Here is a 26,615-nt window from a genome sequence, read left to right as displayed (position 1 = left end):
TGCTGCGTAAGGTCTTGCGATGAATAATGTTCTGGCTCTGAAGTGTTCAGAGGCTGAACAGGGCAAAGGAAACATCTCCCCACCCTCATGATTGTGTTGCTTTCATAATTTTTTCCACTGGGACCGGCTTCCTGAAAAACTACTGCAAAAGCTCCTCCTTCCAATAGACTTGGGAGCGCATCGTGAGCCTCAGAGGCTTCTTGCCGACTTACATGAAATATAAGCTATGGCACTGTGGCTGAATAATCTGGCCTGGGACTGTAGGCTATGCCATGAAACGAGTCTGTGAATCTTTTCTAATTGAAGAACGTCAGGGTGATATATTTTGACTGAAACTGTCAGTTAAGATGTGAATTTGAATGTTTGCATTTCTGTTCTGCAGAAAATGTTGATTATTTCAGTCTCTCGCCCTTGTTGCAGGAGAGTGGCTGATGCCAAAGTTCCCTACAAAATGGCTCTTTTGGCTTATTTCTAATCATACGGCACTTCAGGGAGAGGAGGACGTGAACAGAGCCCTCGTCTCTGCTAATTCCCTTCCACCAGCCTGTCATCACTTTGCAATTGCACCTTTTTAAAGGTTTTTTTCTCCCTGCTTTTCTGTTCTCCCATTTAACTTCTGCTCTGATTTCTCTTTCCATCTTTCCTCTCAGTCTGTTACTTTCCCAGACTGAGAGCCAAGGGAAGCAAAGTACGTAAGACGAGGGGTAGCAGGGTGGGCAGAACCCATGGACTGTGGCTGTCTGTATGCAGGTGTTTGTTCCCCATCCCTGGTACCCTCCTGGGAGTCATTCCCCACAGTTGTCTTCTTTGCTCAACAGTTATCACAGGGATGTGTGAGATGAAAGGCGGGAGAGAAGCTACACATTGGACTGAGAGAGAGGAGAAAGGAGGGAGAGAAAGCAGGAATACAAAACCACTTCATCGTAGAAAACACAAAGGGAGGCAATTTCAATAAATGCCAGATGGTCAAAATTAACCAGAGACATGTAGAGCCCTACATGTCCAACTGTTTTCTTTGGCAGGGAGCCTTCAGCTTTTTTAAATGAGAGTCTCCCAGGCACCCTCTTCTCCTTGGCTTTCCTCATCCCCTTCACTCACCTTCTGGACCCCTCTTCTTGCTCCACCCTTCTTCTCCTTTTGGTCTCTTTCCTGGTCTCTCATCTCTCACTGCTGCCTGTGATTCATGTTGCACCTTAAATGCTGCCTTTACATAAAAGCAAAGGTTGACCCGTGCATGGCAGCCAGCCTTCTTCCACCACGAAGAGATGTCCCCGTTCAATAGCAGGGTTGTTGAACAGGAGAGCTTGCTGCACGCCCAGGCAGGTGGCATGCATCCTGCTGGGGTATCAGGGTGGTACCCGCACGGGGAGGCTGTGGGTACGGGAAGACCGCTGCCAACACAACCCCATAGAAATGGTGGAACACCCCAGCTCTGGGGTTGTCCTTTCCATGAGCATTAGGTTCTTCCTCCCTTCCCCTGGAGGCTTGGGTCAGCCTTTAATTTTTTTTTTTTTTTCGAAAGCCAGCAGGAGCCCTTGCAAGCAGGGGACCCAGCACGTGCCGCTTACCCCAGTGGAGGACGGAGGACGTGTCGTTGCTAAATTCGAGCACCACCACATGACACCACGTTGCTCCAGACAATGCAATCAGGAGGGCCCTTGTAAGCCACAGGCAGAGAGATCCAGCTAACGACAGGCTCTTTTGTGTGCGCCTGTGCTCTCTGCATTCGAAACATTTATTATTCTAAATTGCCTTCTGCACATTTTACAATAATTACGACTAGTGTTTGCCTTGTTATCTCCACAGTTACTAACAAGAATGCCATCATTATTCCAGTCATTAGCAAAATGGATGTTGTTGTCCAGAGTTGCCGGCTGTGGGACTGCTTTCAGGAGGAGGCTTGTGCTTTCCAACCTTGCTTGCTCCATCTTTCTTACAGGAGGATATTGTTGTTCTCGGTAGGGTTGAACCTAAGGGGGTGAAGGGCGAACAGAGATTACATGGAGAAGAATTGGTTTGAGGGAGTGCTGGTGGGTGTCAAGATTAGCAGCGGTGAGCTCAGGGAAGCTGCTAATGGCAACATCAGTAGAAATTAGAGAAAAAGCAGCCATTTACCCTCGTTCTTTCTGTGCTTGGTGTGTCTTAAGTCTGTTCCTGGCAGTAGTCTGATACCTCTCCCTTTAAGCCCATGTTGCTTGGACCTGATCATACCCTCTCCCCCCAAAAAAAATCCTGTTTCACCTTGATGCCTTCTGTTTCGTGTCCTAATGAAAATGTTCAACTTCGTATTTCAACTCTCACATACGTTTTTCTTGAAATCTTACCAAACTGTTTACAGACACTTGGTGACCAAATGAAGCATTTTGTTTGAGTAATAGGTTTCATTCTAACCCAAATGATTGGTTTTCTCATTTTACTAAAAAGGAAATTAAAAACGTATTTCTTAATTTTCCTTCAGTTTTTGAAATCTTGGGGGAACCAGAACTGTTCAGTACCTATCTCACTGTGAGACTCTAGAGGGAAGGTCTTACTGGCTTGGAGTCTGAAGACAACTGCTCACAATCATAGAGGCAAGTAACAAGGAAGGTATGTTTTGGCTTTTTTTCCCAAAATGTCAATCTTTTGCACCAAAACACAAAAATTGCCACATTCTCCCATGGTTCATTTTCATAAGCCTTGGTTTCTCAGTGTTTAAAACCTACTTAAATCTTTGCAGGACAACCACGTCCTCAGTACTTTTAAATTACAGAATCACATTGGTTGTCCTTGTTTTTTATAGGAAGATAGGGAAAAAATATTCATGGGCATATTTTCCTCCTTTCTAAATGCAAATTATTAATTCAAGGGAAGATGTATAATTGTTTCCTGATATTAGGTATTTTTAGGTGTGCTCACATCTGAATGCTAGCAAGCAGGCCTTTTCCATTACGCTTTGGAAAGAAAAACAAATTTCAATGGGATTGTATTTGTTGCATACTGATTAAAGTAACGACACAGAATTTAGAGTTTATGCGGGAAACAAGATATGAAATGTGACTTACTGAGTTAAACTATTTCCTGTATCTTAGAAGACTATCACCAGATGAAATCATAACTATGACAAAATACAACTCATAATGCAGATGATAGAATAATGTTCCTTATAATGAAAACCGAATTTTTCATGTTCTATCAAACTTGGAATGCAGCACAAGAAGTAATATACACATATAATGAATGACCCAAATCTGCTACGAAACAAGTTATCTGTGTATATATCGAATTACCCCAACATGTGATATTTAAAGTTATTAAGGGTCTCCTTCAAGTCTTGAGTAAAGTCAAAAGACAAGGTGATCTGTGATTTCTGTGGAAGTCAGCTTGTCCCTGGAGATGATGCTACAGAGGCAAAATCAGGACTGCTTGGGTGATCCCATAAACCAGATTCACAAAGGCGCCTTGGTCTGGACCTTCACATTCATCTAGGTTGTGACATTTAGAGACGATCTTGTTCTTCAGGACTTGAGGGTCCCATCAAGAAAACCTGTCCTGACCTGTTCCACCTCTCCAGCTTTCAGTGTGTGTAACCTAGAGTAGGTTACCAAGCCTCATAGCTTGATTTCAGCATGCTGCTGATAATACATTATCAACAAGCTGTTGATAACATAGATGAGTTAATGCTATTAACTCATATAACCCTGACACCACACATACCACGACCACGGTGCCTAGACATCAGGCATCTTTTGGTGGCTGAAACTCAGATTAAGATGCTGCTGGTGTTGGGAGGTGGGGAAAAGAGGGAAACTGTGAATTACATCTGCAGCTTTGAATGAGGGCTGAGTGGATTATGGGCTGCACTGCAGAAAGGAAGACTGGTTGGTGTGAAGGCAGCGAACTGGAGTTTTGTGACTAAAAGTGGGCCTTTTCGTGTGAGCTTGAGCAGCCTTTTTTCTGAGAAAGACTTTGCTATTGCCCTGATTTTATGACATTTTCTTTGGGCTATTTTAGTTGGCTACTACCTCGAGGTCACTCGAGAAGCAGACCTTGAGCAGTATGCTCACAGAGGGGCAGGTTTACACTGACAGAGTGCAATGCTCATCCCCATGCACTAGATGCCTGTGTTGACTCTAAACCATCCAGCTCCGTGCATTTACCTTGAGTAGCTGTGACCTCCGGCCGCAGCGCCCGGTTTAGAGTGAGCCTGGATGCTGGTGGGGAGCAGGCAGGGATCTGTGCTTGAGCATTTACTCTGGAAGAGTAAGGGAAGGCTGGTGGTTAGTTTATCATCATCTTAATATGGTCAGCGGTTGCTGAGGGAAGTGTGCTGAGCTTCAGCCTTCTCAAGAAGTCCTCTACCACTTGCAAAAGTGGGCAATGGTTTGAGCTGTAGTAGGCTCAAGGCTTTTACAAGATGAGCGGCAATGCTCTAATGATGAATTTCAGTCTTCAGAAAGCTCTAATCGATCTCTGTTGCAATCAGCCCAACTCCTGAATTGGATAAATCTATCTATGAATCTGATAATCTATCTTGGTTGATAACCCCGAGTGCTTGAAAGGAGACAAGACTGCTGTTTGTTGACAGCATTTGCCTGTACTAGAGACCCTCCACTGCTGTCCCGCATGTCCTCTGGCACACGGCGCATGGCCCATGGCCCGAGAATGTCTGAACAGACCCTCTCAAGGAAGATGGACTTGGTGACTTCAGTGTCCTGTGCCAACCCATTTTGCTCGCACTAAAGCACTGGCAGTAGCGTTGCAGTGACCAGGGACCCAGGTCCCATCACACAGGACTCTCCAGCCACCTCTGGTCAGAGGCACTGCTAAGGAATTATGCTTAATTTGACAAGATGAGGAGGACAGGAGAAGCAGAGGGATTAATACTAGGGCTGAGTAGCTGGGAGTTGCTGTTGCTCTTGTTTACGCTGAGTCTCTCTGTGGGGGATGTTCTTCAGTTTGTCTCAGCAAGCCGAGAGTCCTTTAAGTGAGAGGCTGTGGTTTACAGAGTCAACAGATATAAGCAGGCTACGAATATTAATTATTAATTACTCTTGGAGAGTACTATACATTAGATTGGTGAAGTAGTTAACAACTCTGCCTGCTCCTCCCTGCAGACACGCTCGTGCTGTCAGATTTCTCTCCCCGACTAAGACCCCAGCGCTAGAATTAGGCCAGAAACTATTTTCCAGTCGAGTGGCTTTTAATGGGCTCTCCAGACTTATTCTTTGCATCCTGTGAGTGACTAGATATGTGGAGAGGAGAGACAGTGGGATTGATTCATACTGTAAGAAGTATTAGGGTTTTAACTAAGTGGGGCTTGGTGCTCCTGGAGGTTGTATCTCGTTCTCCAGAAGCAGCTGTTAATTACCCATGACACAGGGCAGGGCTCTGCTCTGCAGAAGCCCATTTGCAGGACTCCTGAGGGAAGCTGGGTTTCTGATGAAAGGCACAGCAGTGGTCTTTTTGGGGGTCATCTCTTGTAAGGTGAGGATATTAGCACGGGCTCAGTGTGTTTCTGGGAGTCCCTCATCCACCTCAGCTGTGGCAGAATGAATGAAGTGGTGTTTTGTGTAATGAGCATGATGGTTTTAGAGATGGTGGCATGTCCCAGCTCTCTGCCGATGCTAAGGAGGTGTTTGAGTGTCACTTACAGCTTTTAAAGCCATTAAGGTACTGCTTCCTTCCTGGGATGTTCCTCCCTGCGTGACACCGCATGCCTTCGTTGGGACACGGGCTCTGTTCAGGTGACCCATACCTTCTTGTGATCTGAAGTTTTGCCCACTTGAAGGGGCTTGCTGTGAGAGAGGAGTGCCATGAGGTAAGGCACTTTGGGATGACATTGCCGGGGGCCTTCTGCTGAGCTAAACCAGCGTATCTGCTGCCTTTAGCGTACATCTGAATCTAGGCTGGCGTTATCTTACAGCAGTGGATGGAAAAGACACTCCAAAAATTAGAAGTAAGAAGTAAGCCAACAAGCTTTGAGTCCTCCCTGGTGGCCTCACTGTGTGCTCCGTGGGCGTGTGAGGAGCTCAGCCCTGCTTCCCAGTTGTCCCTACTTCCTTCACCCACGCGTCAGCCACGCATCTCAGAGCGGTGGCCTGGCCCTGAAGCTGGAGGCTGAGCGGGAAGCAAAGCTCTCCGGGTGGGAGCCAAGCACGGGATGAGCCATGAGCCTCTGGGGAGGTCCAGCTGCCCATTGACTCCAGCTCTGGAACTGTCTGGGTTTCTCCACCTCCCTGGCATGGCAATTGAGGATGAAGCACGGTCCCAATTAATGGGAATCACTCAAGCAGCAACAAAAAGGGCAGTGGGGAGGAGGCTCGGGAGCTCCTTTTGCAAGAGGAAGGAGTATTGTGGTCTGTAAGCAGCTGACTTGTTTCCAAACACCTAGCACGCTTTGTTCGTGCGCTGTATTAAACAGCCTGCAGAATTTAATTCCTCTGGGAAAAAACCCAAAACAAAACAACCTCCCCACCCCCAAAGTGCAGCGATGTTGTAATTGGGCTGTGACAAAGCTGAATGCCTCCTGATCATCGCGGAGAGGGGTGGTTGTTTGTAATTCTGCATCGTAAGAGAGACAGGGCGCGATCCTCTGTCTAGGCAGACAGTTTGGCAGGGAAAGTCACAGCTGGGTGATTCCAGCTCCCCCAAGCCGGGGCTTTTAGAGCGAAAACGCTGACAGATCTGCAGCAATAGCGGGCAGGACTCTTACAATTTATTTTTAATGCCATGCTGTCTTTAACTGTGCAATTTCCTCCAGGGTGTTTGCTTTGAGATTGTGAGATAATTACATCTCAGAAACCAGGCTAATTACAGTTAACAGCCTGGAAAAGTGAAGGCCTCCATTCCCCCCCAAAACCCCCGCCCCCACCCAGGTTTTCCCACCAGCGTTCCTCACGACCACCCCTTCAGATGGCGGCGACACCAACGAGGAAGTCTGTTTGGCATGATGCTGGGACGTTCCCTTCCCGTCCTCGCCCCACGGAGGTGACACCCTATTGATTTGTGTTGGGTGGGGACATGGCAACCCCTGCCAGGACGGTGATGGAGAACTTGATAGTGGGAAGGTCATCCCTGGTGCGGAGGGGAGGAGAAGGCAGCCCTGGTGGGGAGGACCGGGAGAGGCTGGTGCTGTGGTCAGTGTGCCAGTGCCCTCTGTTGGGTGGACCAGCCAGAGCAGCCATGTGCATGTTGCTCTGTCAAAGAAGGATTCCCACTTCAGCCAAGTGGGAAAAAATCCTGAATTTTCCAAGCCTCACCATACATGATCTAGGTCCAGCACTGGGCATACACGCAGTTAGCTGGGGAGCGTGTTTTCTTCCTCCAGCCATCATACCTCAGTCTATCCATGCCCGTTATCACCTTCAATTGCTCAATGACATGCAGGGCATGAACTGCATGTTTGCAAGCCCTTGGGCTGGGATTGAAGTGTGGATCCTGTCGCCAGACCCACCGCTGCCTTCTCCTGCACTGAAAGATGCTTCCCCCTCCTGCCCCTGCGCTGTTTTTTCTCCATTTAACATAGCCATTTATTTTTAGTGCTGGTGGGATTGTCGTTGTGGTGAACTATAGCTTTTACAGGATACCTAATACCTTTATTAGTCCAAATGGGGGAAAAAAAAACAGAAAAAAAAATCCGACCCAAACCTGACAAGTGTGTGGGCTTGGAGTCTCGTGAGACAAGAGCAGCATTTGCATCCAAGACATGTCCTTGTTTCTGTCTCTATCAGCTGGTCTAATAAAAGCTCCTAATGTTTCCTACAGGCCTTGCTGCCTTAATTTATGAGTTTGGTCAGGGACCAGGAGCCCACTCGGCTGTCAGAAACACGGATGGGTGGGAGGGATGCTAATTTTAATGGGAATAGAGCGAGGCAGAGCCGTCAGAGCTCTCTAGGAAAGAGGGATGTGCTTTCCCCAGAAGCCCAGGGGTGGCAGGCTGTGGTCCAGGTCCTCCTGGTGATTCTGCAGGGCTTGGCTCTCCTTGCTCCAGCAGAACTGGCCGCAGTACAGCTCCAGCACACTAACTGCAATGCTCAACCCAGCCCGTGCTCCTTCAGAAAGAACTCTGAAAGCTCGAGGCGCATCCTGCCTTGAACGCCGCCTCGCTCTATCACAATGTGGTTGCCAGGCTCTGCAGAGACTGACAGCAAGGAGCTTCAAAGCAGTGCAGCCCCCCCCTCCCACCCCCCAGCAGCCTCAGATGCTGTCTGGCAGCGTGTGCATACGCTTGCTCTTCATGTTTTTACACGATCTGGAAGGCTGGCCCCTAATTCTTGCAGTCTTGAAAAATAATTCATTTTCTTTCCTGGGATTCCAGATCAGGGATTAATTTAATGATTTTTTTCCCTTTGCCATTGTTTGTTTTTAATGATTAAGGTGATAGTTATAAATTGTTAACAAGTTCTGGTAGAAATGTGATCCCTGGGAACTTTTTTTACGCTGAATAAAATAAGGCGAGATTGATTTAGCAAAGCCAGTTGAGTCGCGGTGTCTTCAAAGATTATCTTGGTTCTGCATGAAGGGCCAGATTTTTGAGAAGTATTTAGGCCTAACTGAAGTCAGGTGCTTAAGCACCTTCAAAATAAGAGAAGCTTCTGTCTGTAGGGAGTGATAATACTGTGTGTTAAATCAGCCAGTGTATTAGACCTTACTTTTTTGGCTGGATAATTTTTTCAGGCAGATCATTTCCTCTGGCAAACCGCTGAGCTGGCACAGAGTGATTATTTTATGAAAAAAACCCTTTCTCTGCTGGAAACAGCCCGTTTCCCTGCAGGTCACCGGGACTTGCCAGGGTTGATGCTCGGCTGGTGACACCTCCATGGGGTGCGTGGTGTGGGGGTATTTCGGGACAAGCCGGTCCGGGGCCCGTGACTTTGCAGGGAGGCAGAGCTTGTGGGGTGGCCTTGGCTTGTTTTGCTTTGCTCTCCTTCTGCTTAGTGTTTGCTGATCTACAAAGCATTTACTCCAGGCAATTATTCTGATGAGGCAGGGGGTTATTTGAAAGCTGTGAACGGAGGTTTCTGGGGAAATGTCTTCAAAGGATAATCTTCTTCCAATGGAGGCTGTAATTGTTTAATGATTTTCTATATGGATTTCCGTGTGGGCTGCTATGGGACAGCCAGAGCTGGTTCATCAGCAGAGAGCTTCTGCTCATGCTTCGCCCTGTCTTCCCCCGGTGCTTCGTGGCTGCTCAGCTTGCTTCTGTGCACGATCACAGTCTTGATTTGTATTTCCTTTGGGTTTTGCTACTCTATGTCAGACCCAAACCTCAAAATGGTCACTTTTTGTTTCCCAATAAACCAGTTGACCATGCACGAATGTGTTCCATCTCCCAGGACACCTTGCCCCTCTGGCATCTGCAGCCTGTATGTCTGCGGTAACGCTGCTTTAACAACTAGGACAGGGTTGGGGCAGGACTTCCCAGCCACCAGGTCCCGCTCTCAGCTACTGCAGCTGATGAAGCACCTCTTCTAAGCTGAAAAAACCCTACATACTGCGTTGGCTTTTCTCCTAATTGTTTGGACAGCGAGAAGCCTTATTCTAGTTTCTCACCTAAATTTATTCATGGATGGTTATGACCTTTTGCTGATGTTGTCCTTTCACTGTAAATAGCACTTTCTCTTCCTTCATATTAAACCTCCTGATACATGGAGAGAGAACAATTTTATCACCTCTTCACCTTTATTTTCTTAGACTAACAAGTCAAGATCTCCTAGCAGCTGACTCTTGTAAAAAGGCCACCTTTGCTCTGATGGTCCGGATAGACCAGTTCCAGTTTGAGCTCACCAACCTTGACCTCAGTTTTGGGTGACAAGGATTGCACAGAGCTTCACATGCAGTTTCACCAGACTCGGTACAGTGACCCTTTGTCCACCCGGAGCACATGCAGATGCTTACGAAGCCCTGATGTTTATGTGGGACTTCTGCAATGTGCAAGACTACCGTGTTTGAGGAATGTGAATTTAAAAGGTTTGATCCCTTTCTCAATGAAGTCGCAGTTGAAATTCCCATTGATTGCTGAAGTGTGTGTCCAGGACTTAATAAGTCTTGTTGCTCAGTGCCAGAAGTGGTGAACTCCTCTTGACATGATAAGTCACGTGCCAAAAGTGTTGATGTGTCTGATGCAGAGCCGAGGGGAGCAGGAGCAAAAAGTAAGTGATGGCAGTGTGGGGATGGGGATGGGTCCCCTTCTCCTGCCCCCTTTGCTTTGCTCAAGGAGTAAAGAGCATATAAATATTATTTAAATTGTTTTTAAAAAGAAAGAGGAAAAAATGAGGGAAAATTGTATCCTTGGCTCCCTGATGGATGGGAGCAGAGCTCGTGCAAAGCTAAGAAGGACTCCAGAGGTCTGGATCCTGAGCAAGCAGAGAGATTTTGGACACAGCTAGCACTGTGGTCTGCGTCTGAGATGTTCGAGTCCTTTTGCACCGGTGGGAACAGAGGGAGTGGGTGACCAGAGACAGTGCAGGAGAGGATCCTCCTTTCCAGCCATGGCACGTGGTGTTGGGAACTGCAGTTGAGTCCTGAGGCTGGCTGCAGATCAACCAGAGATCCTGTCTGATGAAAACAGAATCCTTCTGTTTCCTGATCTAAGCCCCGTAACACAAAGCAGATGTAAAGGTCTCGCCGAGATCAGGAAATCTTTTGTGTGCGAGGTGGAGGCAAACGGCGACTCTGCAAACTACCAGCCTGAGGAGCCCGTGCAAAAGGAAAATTTGGTACCTCTGGGACAGGAGAGACCTGGGTCTGCAGGGGAGGGGGCACTATGCCTGCTGTAAAGTATAACTTGACTTTCTGGAGCACTCCCAAGTTAAATAGTGCCTGTGGCACGACCTACATCTTCTGCAGGGTCAGGGGGATGCTGTGCCTGATACTACCTTGCCCCCATCGTCTCCTGCTCTGCACCGCGGAGGTCCCTTCTGCAAGCAGCTGCCTCCCGCGTCGCAGCACTGCAAGTTGCTAAACAAAGCAAGGGAAAATCAGGCACAAGCTGTGCAATTTGCAGATGATCTGTGTACCTGCTAGTTCGTAACAGATGTTTTCCTTTGCGTGACCATTTGTGAGCTGCTTCCTTGTCACAGTCTGTAGTAGCTGTAATGCTCGGGAGTGAGTGATATCTTACACCTGCACAAAGCAGTGTTCCTGCCTATAAACTTGCTTTGCAATTCCAGAAATCTCCCATTACACAGAGTTTTACAGCCAGTGCAAACAACGGCAAAATAAGACTGCATGGTAATTTTGACATAGGCTTTAGAAAAACAAAATTTTGAAAAATACATAATTGAGGGGAACTGCAGGAAATGGATGGGATCCACGTAGCTTCACGTCCTCTCCAAGGGGTGGCCAGAAGTGGATATTGCAAAGGGAGGTGCCACAGAAGGCAAACCTGCCCCATGTTAGATCGGCTCGTTGTCTCCAATAGCTTGAGGTTGCCTGCAATATTAATATCACTTTCAGCAGAGATGCTGGTATTTAGCTGTTGTAACTCCGGCTATTCTTGTTATCCGCGTACATGCCTGCTTCCTCCCTGAAATGTCACAAATTCTTGGCCACGACAACTTCCTGTGGAAGTTAGCTCCATAGTTTAATTATGCATTGTACAAACCCCGTGTTTCCTTCTGTGGGGCTGTGCCAGGGTGGTGTCAGCAGCACAGAAATGCTGGGTCAATTATTATAGGGTTGCTTCTGAACAGCAAAGCATCAGTGCAGCTTGGGTTGTGCTTGGCTTTTCCGACAAGCCTCTAACGGATAAAAGGACAGCAGTTCCTCATCTGGGCAGGCTGGCAGGTGTATGGGAATGTAATACCTTCCTTTGGGTTACCCGCAAAGGTAGAGGGGGGTCTGTCTCAGAAAGGCTGTTGATTTTTCCTGGCTCCTTGCAGGCTCTAGCAGTGGACCACCAGACTGTTATTTCAGATAAATGGGCAGCAAAATGTGAAATGAGTCAAGAGACTTGTGCTGAAAGACAGATTTTGCAGAGAGCTTTTTTCCCTGGGATGTGGCACTCCAAGATAACCAAAGTCTTTCAGTAGCCTGGGGCTTGAGCGTGCAGGGATGGAGGGATGGGTGCACCTCTGTGATGGGAAAAGGATGCTGTGCCCGGGAAACCAGTGCTCGCCCTGCTGCACTGGGCTGCACTGTGTGGCCACGCTCCCAGAAATGCCTTTCTCATCCACTCTGGAGGCAGGCAACACTAAACCGCAGGGACGTGTCTTGGAAATTTGCTCCTATGTGCATTTTGCACCATATTCCCATGTGGGCTTACCTACAGAGATCTGTGGGAGCCTGGATTCCCTGTGGACACTGCTGGAGCGCACTGCAGTCTGTCTGGAACGGCTGCTTGCCATCTGCTGCGGAGCTGGGCAGCAGAGAGCAGGGGACCGTGACAGGTTTTGGTGAGGTACTTTCAGGCACAGCATCCTCCAGTATAGCTCGGTCCAGAACAGCAGGATCAGGCCCCTTGCAGTAGCTGAGCTGAGACCAGAATGTAAATTTCTTTGCTACATACAACAGAGGATAAACCTCTGTTGGGTGTTCAAGGCTTGTGCTGTTGACCATCCCTCTGCCTGGTAGCGTGATCTTGGCTTGGTTGGGACTCTGGGAAACTGGTTGGGCAAAATGGGTGCAGGCAGTCAGGCGCATCCTTGTACCCCCCAACTCAATGCCTTTCCTTCACTTCATGCTGTGAACTCATCTGCTGAGACAAGAAGCTCAAGGAGATTCAAGATGGCACCTGGCTTTTGGGGAGAGCAGGGGTGAGTGATGTGGGTTTTGGGGTGAAGGTTGGGCTAGAGTGAGAGCAACACTGACTGGGGGGGATGCGTGGGGTGGCAGGAGCTGCAGGAGATCTTCCTTGAGGCATCCATGCCTTGAAGATGATGGACTTTCAAGGCAGGACGAAGAAGAGGAGGGAACAAGAAGGCAAGGAGTGTCCCATGTCATGGATGAAAGGCAAACAGGCATTCTTCCATGTGTGGCTTCAAAACGCTGGGGCAAAATAGCCAAAAAATTTCCTCTGAGACATAGCTCTAAGCAAGGGGATTGTCCCAGTCATCTCACATCTCCTGGCCATCTTACTTGAAGGGGCTCAAAGTTACAAGCACTATTTAACTTGGAAATGTGGGACAAGGTCAGGGAAAAGGGGGGACTTTGCTCCGGGTTGCTGGCTCTGCCAGTGTGACCCCCCTTTTGCTCTGTGTGCAGGGGAAAATTTTTCTTCCCTTCTCTCTCCTGTTGTCAAATTCATGCCCAGCTAACCGACAAATCCATCTCTTCAGAGATCAATTACAGTGTCTGGCTGCGAAGCCTGGAAATCCAATTAACTCCCAAATACATTTTTTTTTCTGTTTTCAAGGAAAAAAAAAAAAAAAGGGAGGGGACAGAGAGAGACAAAGGGAGAGGAACATATTGAAGTGGAGGCATAAATCACCTCAAAAACATTCCAAACATTAAAATAAACAAGGACAAATTCCAACTTCATTTGTCTCTTTTTGAGATTCTGTCACTGATTTATTTTACTGCTCTGTCTGAGCCTCATTTTTATCTTTGCTTGCGTTTGGAGTCGGTTGTTGTCTCTGACGCGAGGCCCAGGGCTGGATGCCTCCTGCAACGATGCCAGGATGCAATGCACTGCATAGGGCATCCTCCTCCTGCAGGGCTGTGGTCCGCTCACCTGGGGTTTTAGAGGTTAAACTGTCTCCATCCTGTAGGGCATTTGTGGAGTGATTAGAATGGATGCTCAGCTCTGCCTGGGTCTGAATGGCCTGGGAGTTTGGGTGAGGAGCCTGACCCAGCGGACTTCCTAGGAGGAAATAACTCTGCTTCTCAATCACAGACTTGTGACTTTCTGCAGCCACCCAGAACAGGCTGTTCCAAGGGAGCCCCTCCACCTCAACCTCACGTCCTTCATCTTTTAGGGGACTTACTCCATTTGACCAGCTCTACCATGTCCTCAGGCCTCTGAACGGCTTAAAGGAGACTCTTCTCCACAAGACAGTGAGATGGTGTCCATGTGGAAACACACTGTGTCCGCTGAAGTGCCTGAAGGTGAGCGAGGCCCAGGTGTGTCTCAGGCTGATGGTTTCACAGAGATAAGAGAAAGACTGGGAAATATTGCAAGAAGTTTAAGGGAAAGGAATAAGGACTGATGTATTTGTGGTGTTTCTGGCTCTGGGAACTGGCCAAGCAAGGGTCTAGCAAGTTGTCAGTGATTCAGCTGCCTACCAAAACAAGGGGGTAGGAATGGCAGTGATGTCAGAAGAATCGTCTTTGTCTGAATAAGAGGATTTTTGGTCTCTCACATGCCCACTGTTTGGCTGAAGACATTTTGGGGTAGGCGTGCAGGCACCTAACTGTGGTGGTTGGTACCAGTGACAGGTACTGAGCATCTGGACAGTAGCTGCAGATACGATGTAGCATCCTAGAGGGGCTAGCACCCATCTGGAGTGGCAACAAGCTGCAGGGGATACCCTGGAACATCCCAGACGGGACAGTGTCAGCCTTGTTCTCTGGGGCTGTAAAACCTCTGTCTTGCTCAGGCGACAGGGATTTGAACCTGAAGTGTCTGTGCTGCTGTCTGAAGTCCCTGTCCCCATCCTTCAAGAAGCTTTAGTTTTCATTCCAGAGGAGGATGAATAATCCTTGGGGGTTTTTGTGAAGAAGGATTGTCACCCTTCCTTCAGCTCTATCAGAAACTCTTCAAGAGGCAGTTAACGAATAACCTTCCCTTGGGATAAATTAGCTCCCAATCCCAATTCAATAGCGGCTCATTTTAAGATGTCCTTGTTACCTTGTGTGAGTGGCTGATCTTCCTTTGAATCCTGCTGCATTTTCAGACCCCGTGATTGCTGCAAGCAATCATGAGTTCCACATTAGCAGCTCATGCACTGATTGCACCGAGCAGTCCCAACACAACCTATTGTGAAAAGTTTTGGGAAGTTGAGCTCCGTGCTACGCTATCAGAAAGCTACACAGGTCTCACTCCATCACATATTCTGGCAAGTAACTCTTCAAATGAGGTCTGGTTTGCAGGGGCTGGTGCACAGAGGAGATCTGTGCCTCAGAGTTTGGCTTTAGAAAGAAAATCTTGTAGGCACTGTCAAGGAAACCTGGTGATGGCGCAGAATTGTCCAACAGCCTCCAGGCAGCCTGGAGCAAAGGCTCTGAGATGTGCAAACAGTAATCCAAATGGATATATATTTTTTTTTTTCTCTCCAGCCCAACATTGTTGCAGAGCAGGAAAATGGTATCAGAATAGCTCAAAAAACCTCAACAACCTGCATCAGAAGGAAAACCTCCTGCCGTGTCATCTTGCCCAGGCCTTCCAGTGAGGCAGCCTTTCCCGGCTCTGTCAAGGAGCATCTCTCAAGTACCAAAAGCATTGCTGCTGTTTGCAAAGAGTAAGTCATCCTTATTAACAAGCCTCTCCAAGAACAACAAACTCAAACATGCAGCCTTGCACAGATGCTCTAATACAGGTCTTTGGCTTTCAGAACTGGTGTGAGATTTTTATTTCCTCTCACACCAATGGCAGCTGTATTATAAGGTATCTTGCACTGATTAAAAATCTCTTTAATCAAATACTGGCAGAGGAAGTGTTCAAAATATTTGAAGAATGACTCCTAAAAGCTGCCACTTGGCTGTGAGGGAATTCACCCAGAGTGGCCTGCCAGACAGGCGTGCAATACAAATCTTCGCTCACCTTTATTTCCAAAGCTGCCAATGAACTGCAGTGATGGGTATCAAGAGAAATCTGTGTCCAACAGGACAGAGTAGGCTATGGTCAGTTCTTTCGTGGGGAGATATTGCCCCAAGAAACCTTTGTTTTAGACAAAACCCAATGCTCAATTTATCAGTCCCTAGTTACACTTCAAATTCCTATATCCCAAATCCATGGGATAGATTACATAGCTTAATTTGAAGTGTGAAAGTAGGCTGGAAATCATTGCTGTGCAAATTGTGTAGAGATTTGAGTTTTTTCTGTTCCGTGGCTGAAATGGAGTTCAAAAGAATAAATAAAATCTGTTTTGGTAGCTCCCAGTAAGGAGTATACTTCTTTGGAGAAAGGACCCACACACACACCGGCATTATTTTATTCAACCCAGCTAATTTTCTTACTCCTCAAAATAGGTCAACTTTGAAATAGAAAATGTCACATCGAAAAAGAAAGTTGAATAGAAATGTTTAGAAAATGTAAGATTATATCTACATATATTTGGAAGTTTAACAAGCTTGTGAATGGAAAGAAAACATCCAGGCTATTTAGAATTCAATTAGGCTTAGATTTAGGACTACTTTTCACTCTCTGTAAACTGCATTTCTTTTTCATTTACAACAATCTCCTTCCCGCATCAAAGACCCTTCTCCCAGCTATAGCTAGAAATAGCTAGCTAGAATATAGTTGCAATAACTACAGCTATATTGTGTCAGCTGACTGCTGTATTTTTCTTTCCCAAGGCTCTCCAGGCATCTAGGCACGTTCGCTTGTGAGTGGTGGCATTTGGGACCAAGATACGGAAAACCAGGGCCTGTGCTGCTGGAACAGTTACCAAGGATATTTATGCCAGCAACTCTCTCCTGCAGGACTTCTCAAGGTTTTGTTTCTTTTCACCCGTTGCCCTATGAATGCCCTGTACCACGTTTTCCTTTCAATACAAAAGATCTTACTAAAATACTCTTCTCTCCTTCCTCTTTTTTTGGGTAGCTTTTCGGTGTTCTTTCACCGTCTCTCTCTGCGGCATCGGTTATGTATGTGTAAGCAGTTAGTTAGTTAGTTTCTATTGTCACTCTGGGGGGTTGGCTTCCAAACTGTTTATTGAGTAATAAAAAGAGAAAATTACAAGCCATTGCCCAGGGATAATGTGCTAATAATTTTACGACTGGACAAACGGTTGGAACAGCCCACAAATGGTGGTAAGTGGGAAACCTGGTAGATATCTGTTGCCAACAAAGCCAACCCCGAGGAGATAAAACCTCACTGCTAGTAATCAAAGTTGATGCAACAACTGTGAGCTATTAACAATTACTTAGGGGATGAGTGGTAGGATGGTCGTTATTACTTGCAGAGTAAAATAGCAAATAAGGGGTTTTGGAAGGTGTTTAGAAGTTAGTCCTACGAAGAGAGTGAATGTAACCAGTGAGTGGACCACCGTGTCTGCTCACGCTTGGGTCTACACGACCCACCCACAGCTGCTGTGCTGGAGGCTGCGGATTCCTGGAAAAACAAAGATTAAAGGGTGTTACTGCTTTCAAGGAAACATGAATCATCCCAGAGATAACAATGGGTTTAAGTTTCTTTAGGCATTGCCTAATTGCATGGCACTTGAGTCCGCTGAGCAGTGTTCCAGCTTTGACGCTGCAGAGCGCAGAGCCAGCATCTGCTGCTGCAGGATGACCATCGGGTTGCACCCAGCTATGTGATAATACACCCTCCCCCTCTCACCCTAAACCATGTGGGTTTAATTATTTCTGTTTTTAAGCCCGTATCTGTAGCTGGATTGGTTCGCATTCAGTCAATCCTCCAGCTCCTTTGAGACTCCTGATGAATGCCTGGTCTCTGTGATGCTGTGGGTGCAACAGGAGCCCTGAGCTAATGGTGAAGGTCCTCTGACCACCGAATGTGGTCAGCTGCTGCCATTTAAATGCTTCCATTCAATTGCCAATGACTTCAGAGTAACGAGCACTGCTCAGCTTGCCTGTCCTGAGCCATTCTAAGAAGATGTGCCCCATCTGACATATCCAGGAGTATTCCCTTAATCCTTCTTGGGGGCAGAACATCATATCTGCACTATCTTCTTTCCACTGATGTGGAGCTCAGCTGAGGAGGGCCCTTGAGAGGTCTCACTCTCTGCCCACCTCCTGTGAGGTGGGATGAGCCCTACCTCTTCCAAACCAGCAACAGATCCAGCTCTTGAAGTGGGCAGGAGGCCATGCAACTGGGAGTAGCTGTTCGCAGCCGCCAGGACCTTACATTTGTATGTTACCGATGCAGATAGAATCTCATAAACCAGTCTCCATCCTGCTTTACTGCTGATTTAATGATCAGAGGAAGAACTTGACTGTTTATTAAAACATTAGACAGTAAAGTTTAACAATAGACAGTAAAGGGGTTTGTTTTTGTATCCTGCTGATTGTTAAAGCAACAACACTTTGGGCTGCAGAGGGACCTGCTCCCGATCCCTGGATCCGGAATGACTGTACGGCGTTGTGCTGTGACTGGGCAGCACTCCCTCCATCAGGCAGGATGAAGAAGTTGGCAGTGACACTTCCCTGCGTGGCAAGTGCAGTATTTGAAGAAGGGCAGGGTAATGGCAGAGGGGCTGGAGAAGCACAGCTGTCTGAAGCCCTCTGTTGTTGCTAATCAGCAGCAGTAACTCTGCAAAGCTTGGCAAAGGTATTTGCTTCATCACCCGTTCTCCTTCCTTCCCAGCAGAAGGCATCTCTGCTAAGAGGCCCTGGTGGGAGCCAGATTCTCCAGCACGTTGCATGGATCTGGAGGTTGGACAATCTCCGCCAGCACTTCTGTCCTAGCAGCCTAGGCTGGTTCAGGCTCAGAGCCTGTGTGATTACTGGGTGTAAAAATACGTGCAGGCACCCACTGGTGCAGGCTGACACCTAGTTCTGAACGATGAAAGTGGCTCCTTAGGGTCGGGGATTTTTAATGCAATTTCTATGGGCTGTGGGGTCTCTCCTGACATCACCTCTTCAGCCTGGTCCCTGTGCTGAGCTGTTGGCCTGCCTTCTCCTGGGGTGAGGGGAGAAAGGCAGGACTGCCTAGGAACACTCATCCTGTCTAAAGGGAGTTGAGTCAGCCTCCAGAGAGGTTGACCTCTCTGCACAGATGGTAGTGGGTCTCTAGATGAATTTTTTTGGACATCTGACATGTAAACCAGCTAATGCCTGCATGGGCAAACCTTGCTTCACACCCTGAAACACAGTAAATATGTCCTTCAGCATTCGCCTCCTTGGGCTCCCTTGGAGAACCCTGACTGAAAGCACAGCAGCCCTGCTGAGGGGTGGTGGGCTTCCTACACCTTATGAAGTTCTCTGAGTCCTGGGCAAGCCCAAAGCAAGACACCTTCCAGCTCAAGTCTCAGTCCCGGCAAAGGTTCCTATCCAGTGGGTGTGTCTGGTGGATCACATACGAGGGTCAGTGGTTCAGATATAGGAGAAGCTTCTATCCTCCTCTTGTGCTGCAGTGGGGTGTGAAACCCAAGTGCTGCTGGAGGCCAGCCTGGTGGGTGAGGAGCAGGTTCATGAGGGAGCCTTATCCGATGGACCAGACCCCAGGTGTGACAGCAGGGTAAGATGTGCCTTTGCTAGGCTTGAAGGGGGAAGGGGGACAGAAAGCAAGTGTGCGCATGCACCAGGATGAAAAGGAGAGGTTTGATTTCTCATGGACCTGGCATAAAGTAGTATTTGCATAAGCTCAGAACATTCTGGGCACCAAGTTGCCTTTCTGAGTTCTCCAGAAAGGCTTTCAAAAACATAGTTGCCATGGGATAGGAGTGAAGGTGCTGTTGTGAACCAACAGCCTGCTTCAGTGGTGTCTAAGAAACAGCAATCCTTTTGCAGCGTGGGCAGGGATTACACGTGAGGTCCTCCAGGGATCCATGGCAGGGCTTTTGCTGTCCTATCCACGAACGATCTGGGAAGCGGAGCAGACAGAAAAGCACAATTTACAAGGATGCAGCATTATTCAGGACGGTGCCAGCAGAAGTTGACTGCAAAGAAGTGCAGAAGGGTTGCAGCATACCGATGGCTGCGTGATGACACGGCAGAGGAGCTTCGTTGTTGGCAAGTGCACATGGAGAAAAATCCGCAGTAGTTATACCTATACAGCAGCACAGCCTAAATGAGCTGTTACCTCTCTGGAAAGAGATTGTAGAGGCATTGCAGTCCATTTCTGGAAATGTCAGCAGCAATCACAAAGGCAAGGGCAATGTGATGAGTTACAGAGGAAGAAACAGAGGACAGAAGAGAGCCTATCATTATGTGACCGGATACCTCCACGGTGCACCCGTGGTGCTCGGATGCTGTGTGCAGTTCTGGTGCCCGTGTCTCAGGGGCTCAGGCACACGGAAAGCTGTGAAAGGAAACCAGAGCTACCAGTTGTAGCAGCAGGACCTCAAGCAACTAGGAGACCTTGATCTGAAGAGGACTAAAGGAGCAAACGAGAGGAAGAAAGTCATGGGGGGCTGGGGGAAGGTGGATGTGGAGCTGGATGGACCTCTGCTCTGGCCAGGGCTGATGCTGTATAGACTCCAGCCTCTCTGTATGTGGCAGCTAGGGCAGCTGAACCATGCCAGCACCCAAGAAATGGATCAACGTGGGGGCATCAGAGAGAAGTGGCACACCTGATTGGACCCCTGCTGCCATTTGCCTGTAGGACACCAAGCCCCATGCTGTCTCCTGTCCTTGTCCTGGTCATTCCCAGTCAGCCCTTCCCGCTTGGGAGGGTTGCAAGCCAAGTAGCAGGAAGATGCCATTTGTACATTGTGCTGTCATCTGGGCTGCACCGGGTGACAAGCTTCAGCCCTAAAAGGCTTAAATGGACTCATCCTGCCTGATCAGCCCTGGAAAATCTCCGTGCATCTAAGGATTAGATCCTGGCCCCAGTGAGAACAGCTGAGCATTTTCTGTTTGAGTCCGGTGGGCCAGAATTTAATTCCCAGTTTTAAAGGCTCTTTAAAATCAGCTGTGATATATAACCGGTCTTCTCAGCCTCTAAATACCTCAACAAGATTGGCAGCGCTTCGGGAGGGCCATGGGCAGGATTACTGGCAAATCTGTAGGTTGGGAGGGAAACTGGGGAGCCCGGCCAGGGCAGGGCAGAGCTGCAGAGCTGGAATTGCTTCTGGTTGTGGCTGCAGTGTGCAGAAAAAGCTGGGCAGCAGGTGAAGTCCTTTGCTTTTTAAACACCAAAATGCTGTTGATAGATTTCTGTTTGTGCATACTCCATTTGGAGTGTGTTCGTGCATATGTATATTTATATACGTATACACACACACTTACCTCCCCACAAGTACATGCACCAAAATACGTATATATCCTCAGCCTTCGTCTTTCTGTAAATTGCAAAAATACAGACAAAAGAATAACATTAAGTCCCTTATCATTGCTAAGTCATCAGAAACTAATATTACAGCTACTGGGCTTTTTTTCCCTGAACTATCCCCACTTCAAGATCCTAATTTAATGCTTCTTTCCATAGCTCTTTACATTCTATTATTTATAAGAAACAATATCCAGTCCTCCCTTGACAGTATTTGCAGGGCTGCAGAAGGCAGTGCGGCAGAAAGGTGGTAGAACAATTTTGGTTATGTTTCCATAGCTACCTAGCTGCTAAATGTGGTTTATTCCATTTTAAAGTCAACCAACACACACACGCGCGCACATATACGTACCCTCTCACACGCAGGCACTCACAAATCACCAAATGAAGTATATTCCGTCTAAGCCCTGGTCTGCCCATTACCGCCTAAATATTCCTGCGATGTGTGTATTTAAAGGGGTACTTGCTGCATAAATAAATGGCAGGGCAGCGTTCCTGCTGGATATAGCAGGGTGATAAACATATTGTTTCTTTCTTGCTCTCCTCTCCAACGTGTGTGTTCCAGCCGGTCCCTGTAATATTATTAAGGATATTTTTACCCAGCCGTTGTGCCGAGGAAGTCAGAGGTAGGATGGTGTCCTCTCGTGGTAAATGGCATCTTTGCAGCCTCAGAGCAGCCGTGCTAATAGCACCCGTGGAAAGAGAAGGGAAAAAGGAGTGTCCTGGAACTGCATGGGCATTTTGGGGGGCAACCTCTTTGGCTGGAGCTTCCTACTTGCGTGGCGATGTGCGAAGCCATCTCGGCAGCTCCCATCGCCCTGATACAGGCGAAGAAAGAGATACGGCCCCGTGCTCGCTTTGTGCATCCTTCAGTGTAGTGGGCTGGGGGCCACTGGTCGCACTCAGTTTTCCAAGCCCATCACTGATTTAGGGAAGTTGAAGGAAGAAGAAAATGAGGCACGGGGAAGGGAATGGTTGGTATCACCTTTCCAGAGCCAGGAAGTTTATTCTAGGGAAGCATGAGCTTCCCTTGCAATGGTGAGCCACAGCACTGCTTTCCTCAGCTGGAGGGGATGGAAGGGTGAGGGTGCTGAAGGGTGGGTTTAAGGTGGCCTTCAGAAATGCCTAACCTGTCACCCCAGGACCCCGCAGGGGCAGCATCCCGCATGGAGGGACGCTGCAAAGAGCTGGGTAGGGAGTAAGCACCTCGTTCCCCTGCAGCCCCCACACTTGCTGCTCTGCCCCTGCAAAACAATGACTCCAGATTATTTTCCGCGAAGGGGTGCAAGGAAGACAGGGAGCCTGACAGCTCCCGCTGCCTCCCCATCTTTCCCGCTGTGCGTTGGCTGTGTGTGCTCTGAGGGCTCAGCACTGACAGGGCCCTGGGGCAGGCAGGTCCATCCCTGCCCGAGCTGAGCTGGCTTTGCACATTCTTCCCAGCCCTGCTAAGGAAGGAGACCCGCAGCCTGGGTATCTGATCCTTCTGGAGAGATTTTCAGGGCTTAAGCCAGGCATACTGCTGCATACGTGGGGCTTAACCCTCTCACACCCATGCACCATTTCTCAAGCATACATGGCTTATGGGGTCACTCCTGCCCAGGTACACGTTTCCCAGTGCCTCACTGGTGGGAATCATCTCTGCCTCTGTGAGATGGGACAGGTAAAAGCTGAAAGCAGGACAAGAAATGGACAGGGGCGAAGGGGAGAGAGTCCGTAAGAGAATAAGAGAAGGGTAAAGACATACTCAGCAGGAATTTTCTGCCTTAAGGATTACCTGAATGTATATGAGGAGGGTAATATATGTGAGGAGGGTAAATACGATGGAAATATATATATATGAGGAGGGTAGCGTTTAGCTCTTGTCCATCCATCCTGGATTGAGCATGCAGCCCCTGTTCCCTCCCATGCCACTGCAGTATTACCCCTCTGTCACACCATGACTTCTGCAAACCACACGTGACCTGTAGCCTTGGTGGTGGCATGTGTCCACAGCATCCTGTGCGGGCCAGGCGGCAGGTGCTGGAGCAGCTATGGCTTTTACTGGGAGGTGGCATGGGTACTGGGATTCATTCCTCTGCTGTGTCCCACGCAACCCCCTCTCAAGGGGTGCTCTGCAGTAAATCTGTGCCAGAACTCTCTTGCTCCTGTGAGCATGGTTAGTGAATGCTTGTATATGTTGCCTTGCAAGAATTCTCTGTTGCACCATCAGGTTACCAATATCTTCTGCCCCCTGTTACCTTTTTTCTCTCCCTGTTACTGCAGAGTAGGAAGCATCGTTGTGGTGATGTTACCTTCCCCTCACAAGCAGCAGCCCTGCTGAAGTCACTTCTAGATCTCAACAAAAAGGTCTCGTAAGTGGCTTTTTGCAATGACAGGGATAGAAAAGTCTCTCCTGAAACGGAGAATTTTTGTCGCAATTTTTTTTCTTCTGCCCAGAAAAACATAGGAGAGTGAAAAATGCTGCTGAAAATCATGTTTTATTAGCATTTTTAACCACATACAAAACAAATAAATCATCATTGTAAAATAAAAAAAAAACTCTGACCATCCCTCATCTGCTCATACTTGCTGTTTTGCAGTTCCCTCTACTCCACAAGGTCGCCTGGGGTCTGCCAAGGTGCCAGGCACAGTCAGTCACAAATTCATCCTTCTGGGTTGCCTGTGCTGAACAAGGTGGAGTGGCGGAGAGCTAGCAGGTACCTGTGGGTGAGTCACTGGGGCTCAGCTCAGCCCCGTGCAGCTGTGCCAGCGCAGGAGCAGTGCGGCTGTATTTGCACAGAGCTTACATCTGGGCTAACCTGGTTAAACACTCGGGCAAGTTTTGTTGTCACAGATCTATTCCTTCCCAGGCACAGACCCCGGTCCTGGCTTTGCCTGGCTTTGTAGGGAAGATGGTCGCACCTTTCTTTGTGAGCTCTTTCCGAAGTGCGAAGCAGTTAATGATGCGCAGTCCAAGGCCAGCCCATTCTGCCATGCAAAATTGGATCCCTTTTTCTTTCCAAGCTTGCTCCAGCTTTCAGCGGCTGCAGTGCCAGCCCTCGTTCCTCCAGCTGTCCTCCAAGCAGTCACACCCTTTCACAGACCTGATTTCCCACCTATGATTGCCGTATTTTTCACACCTTTGTGTGCCAGGAGAGCACAGAACCTCAGGGCTGGTTTGAGCCAGGCTGATGGGTGTGGGCACGAGCTGCTCCCATGCTCATCACCCCAGGGCTTGGTTGTGCACCATGGTATGTGATGGTGTATGCATGAAAATGAAAACCTGACACATTATGAATAAAGACAGCCACAGCAGCCCATAACTATGTTATTTTCCTCGACAAGGTGAGATCCAATAGACGGCCAAGAGATACATCATTAATGCAGGCGTCCGGTTTGTGACCAAGACGTGGCTCTTTGTTGACTTGCCTTGGCATTTAGGGACATATGCCTTCGTTGCTTTCTGTCGGACCAGGAGGGGCTGGCAATAAATCAGTTCCCTATGGCCACGGCGCTCTCCTGTGCCATCATTATGTGTGATTATAAGCAATAGCAATAATCATTGTGTCACTGTTTCCAAGGCAGGCTTTTGTCTTTGTATTGGCAGTCTTTCATCTCCAGCCCCCCAACGGGCAGATGCTGGAGGTCAGTGTGCTTTGCTGAGTCTGTAGTGACAGGTAATAATCTGACGGCTACAGTATCATCGAAGGATTGCACCGCAGGCCCCTCTCTAGCAAGAAGCAGGTAGCACAGAAACATTTCTTCCTGCCTTTTCTGCCCCTTCAGCCACTGGCACCAGGCAAGAGACTCATGGGACCCAGAACCCAGATTTGGCTTTCCTGCTGTGGGAAAGGGACGGGGTCCCCTTCCCGTAGCCCTGGAAAATGACAGTGTTGATAGAGAAAGCTGCCTCCATGCAGCAAAGACACGGCTGGCTGAAACGTTCATCCAGCCCTCCTCTCTGGATTAAGGAGGCCTTTTTTTTTTTTTTTTTTTTTAATCAGTTCAATGTTTTACAGCTCAAATTCAAATAGGAGCTTAAGAGCTTAAACAATGAAACATAAGGATGTGTTGGCATGGATGAGCCATCTTTCCTCTCCCTGACTGCTGAGCCTGTGTGAAGCTCTGCTTGGCATCAGCCTGGGGAGAAAAAGACCTGTGCCTCACCATCACGAGCTGATCAGCCTTTCCAGGCTCTTCACTGGCTTGCTGGGAAGGTGAGGCACGCTGGCAGACCTTCAGCTAGTCAATCAATCAGTAATCCTAATGGGATTGTGACATCTTAAACCCCCTGACCCCATCTGCCGGGCAGCCCCTTGCACGGTTTCTCCCTCTCCCTCCAGGCCAGCGTCTTTGAGGGTGCTGGATGATGGGGGTCCCTGGGGCTTTTGGGGAAGTTGCTGTTGTAGGGTGCGTTCAGAGATGGCAGAAATAGCAGACAGGCTTTGGGCTCTCCTGGAGAAGAGAGTGTGTGAGGTGAGGTGCCATGAGCTCTCCGAAGAGCCACCCCAAGTACTGCCATTCCCAACCCGGTTCCAGATGGACGGCGCCGCCTGAAAATAATTGCAGGTAGCTGCCAGCGCTTGGGGAAGCTTGTTGCTATTCAGCATCTGCAGTCAGCTGCTGTCTGCTCCTTCCCTTGGATGCTTCTGAATCCCGATGAAGCCTCGCCATTCCCCGCCTCCAGCTTGGTCTTTGTTTGGTCTCCTCCACCCTTGACTGCCTCTTGTCCTCCTCTGCCAGCTTCAGCAACACCCTCCCTCCTCCTCTTTCTGCATGCCCAGCTCACGTCACAGAGCAACTTTCCAAAGCAAGAACTTCACCTTCTACCTCGTAGTTACTGTGAGAAGCAGCAATTGTCCGAGAAGCAGCAATTGTCCAAGAAGCCAAAGAAAGACCAAGAGACAGACCATATATCAGAAAAGGTGGCTTTTTCTACCCACCCTGACGTGTCCTATGGAAATGCAGCTGCCCCAGGTTATTGTGTTATCAGGGCAGAGAACAGAGTGTGCCTAAAGCCTGGATGGAAAAAAAAAAAAAAAAAAAAAAAGCAGATGCTGCTCCATTTGGGGAAGGGAGACTCATCCCAGGCTCTGGACCAGATCCCCAGCTGGTGTAAATAAAAAAGTGCTAGACTGATTTACTCTAGCTGCAGCTGCTGTAAAATACTTTTTCCAAAGCATTTTCCTGCCCGGGTTGGTTTTATTTTTCTAGCTTCCTCCAACTTAAAATGTCATCGCTAAAATCCAGACATGCAGCCTGCCCTCCCTTGTCCCTTACAGCCCCATCGGGGAGCAGCAGCCAGCAGGATGGCTGAGAAACATCAGACCCAGGGCGAATTCAGAGCCAGAAATGCTGCACTGGCCTTGCCATGAATAGGGCCAACCCGCTCCCTTTGCCAGTGCTCCCAGTACCCCTCCTCCGGAGCACACAGCGAGCATTCCTCAAAGGCACGGGGCTGTTGGAGCCGCCAGCTGGCAGATGTGCCAGACCAAGCTGGAAGGAGTGACATCTTAAAGGACGGCTTTACAGCTGGCACACGCAGCTCTGCCCATGTCCCTGCTAAGCCCGCTGCCTTTGGTGTCATGGTGCGGCGCTGATGTGG

The 26,615-nt window shown here is 48.4% G+C and overlaps 1 long non-coding RNA gene across 1 annotated transcript; it reads left to right on the top strand.

Annotated features, from left to right (window-relative positions):
• Positions 1-13,737: 13,737 nt before the first annotated feature.
• On the top strand, positions 13,738-16,621 carry LOC114013136 (uncharacterized). The gene is made up of 3 exons (XR_003555998.2): positions 13,738-14,025; positions 15,196-15,377; positions 16,435-16,621. It is a non-coding gene; the product is annotated as an uncharacterized LOC114013136 (long non-coding RNA).
• The last annotated feature ends 9,994 nt before the right edge of the window (positions 16,622-26,615 follow it).

This window comes from Falco peregrinus, chromosome 12 (genome assembly GCF_023634155.1).
Source record: "Falco peregrinus isolate bFalPer1 chromosome 12, bFalPer1.pri, whole genome shotgun sequence".
NCBI classification, from domain to species: domain Eukaryota; kingdom Metazoa; phylum Chordata; class Aves; order Falconiformes; family Falconidae; genus Falco; species Falco peregrinus.
This window is presented reverse-complemented; position numbering and strand designations above follow the sequence as displayed.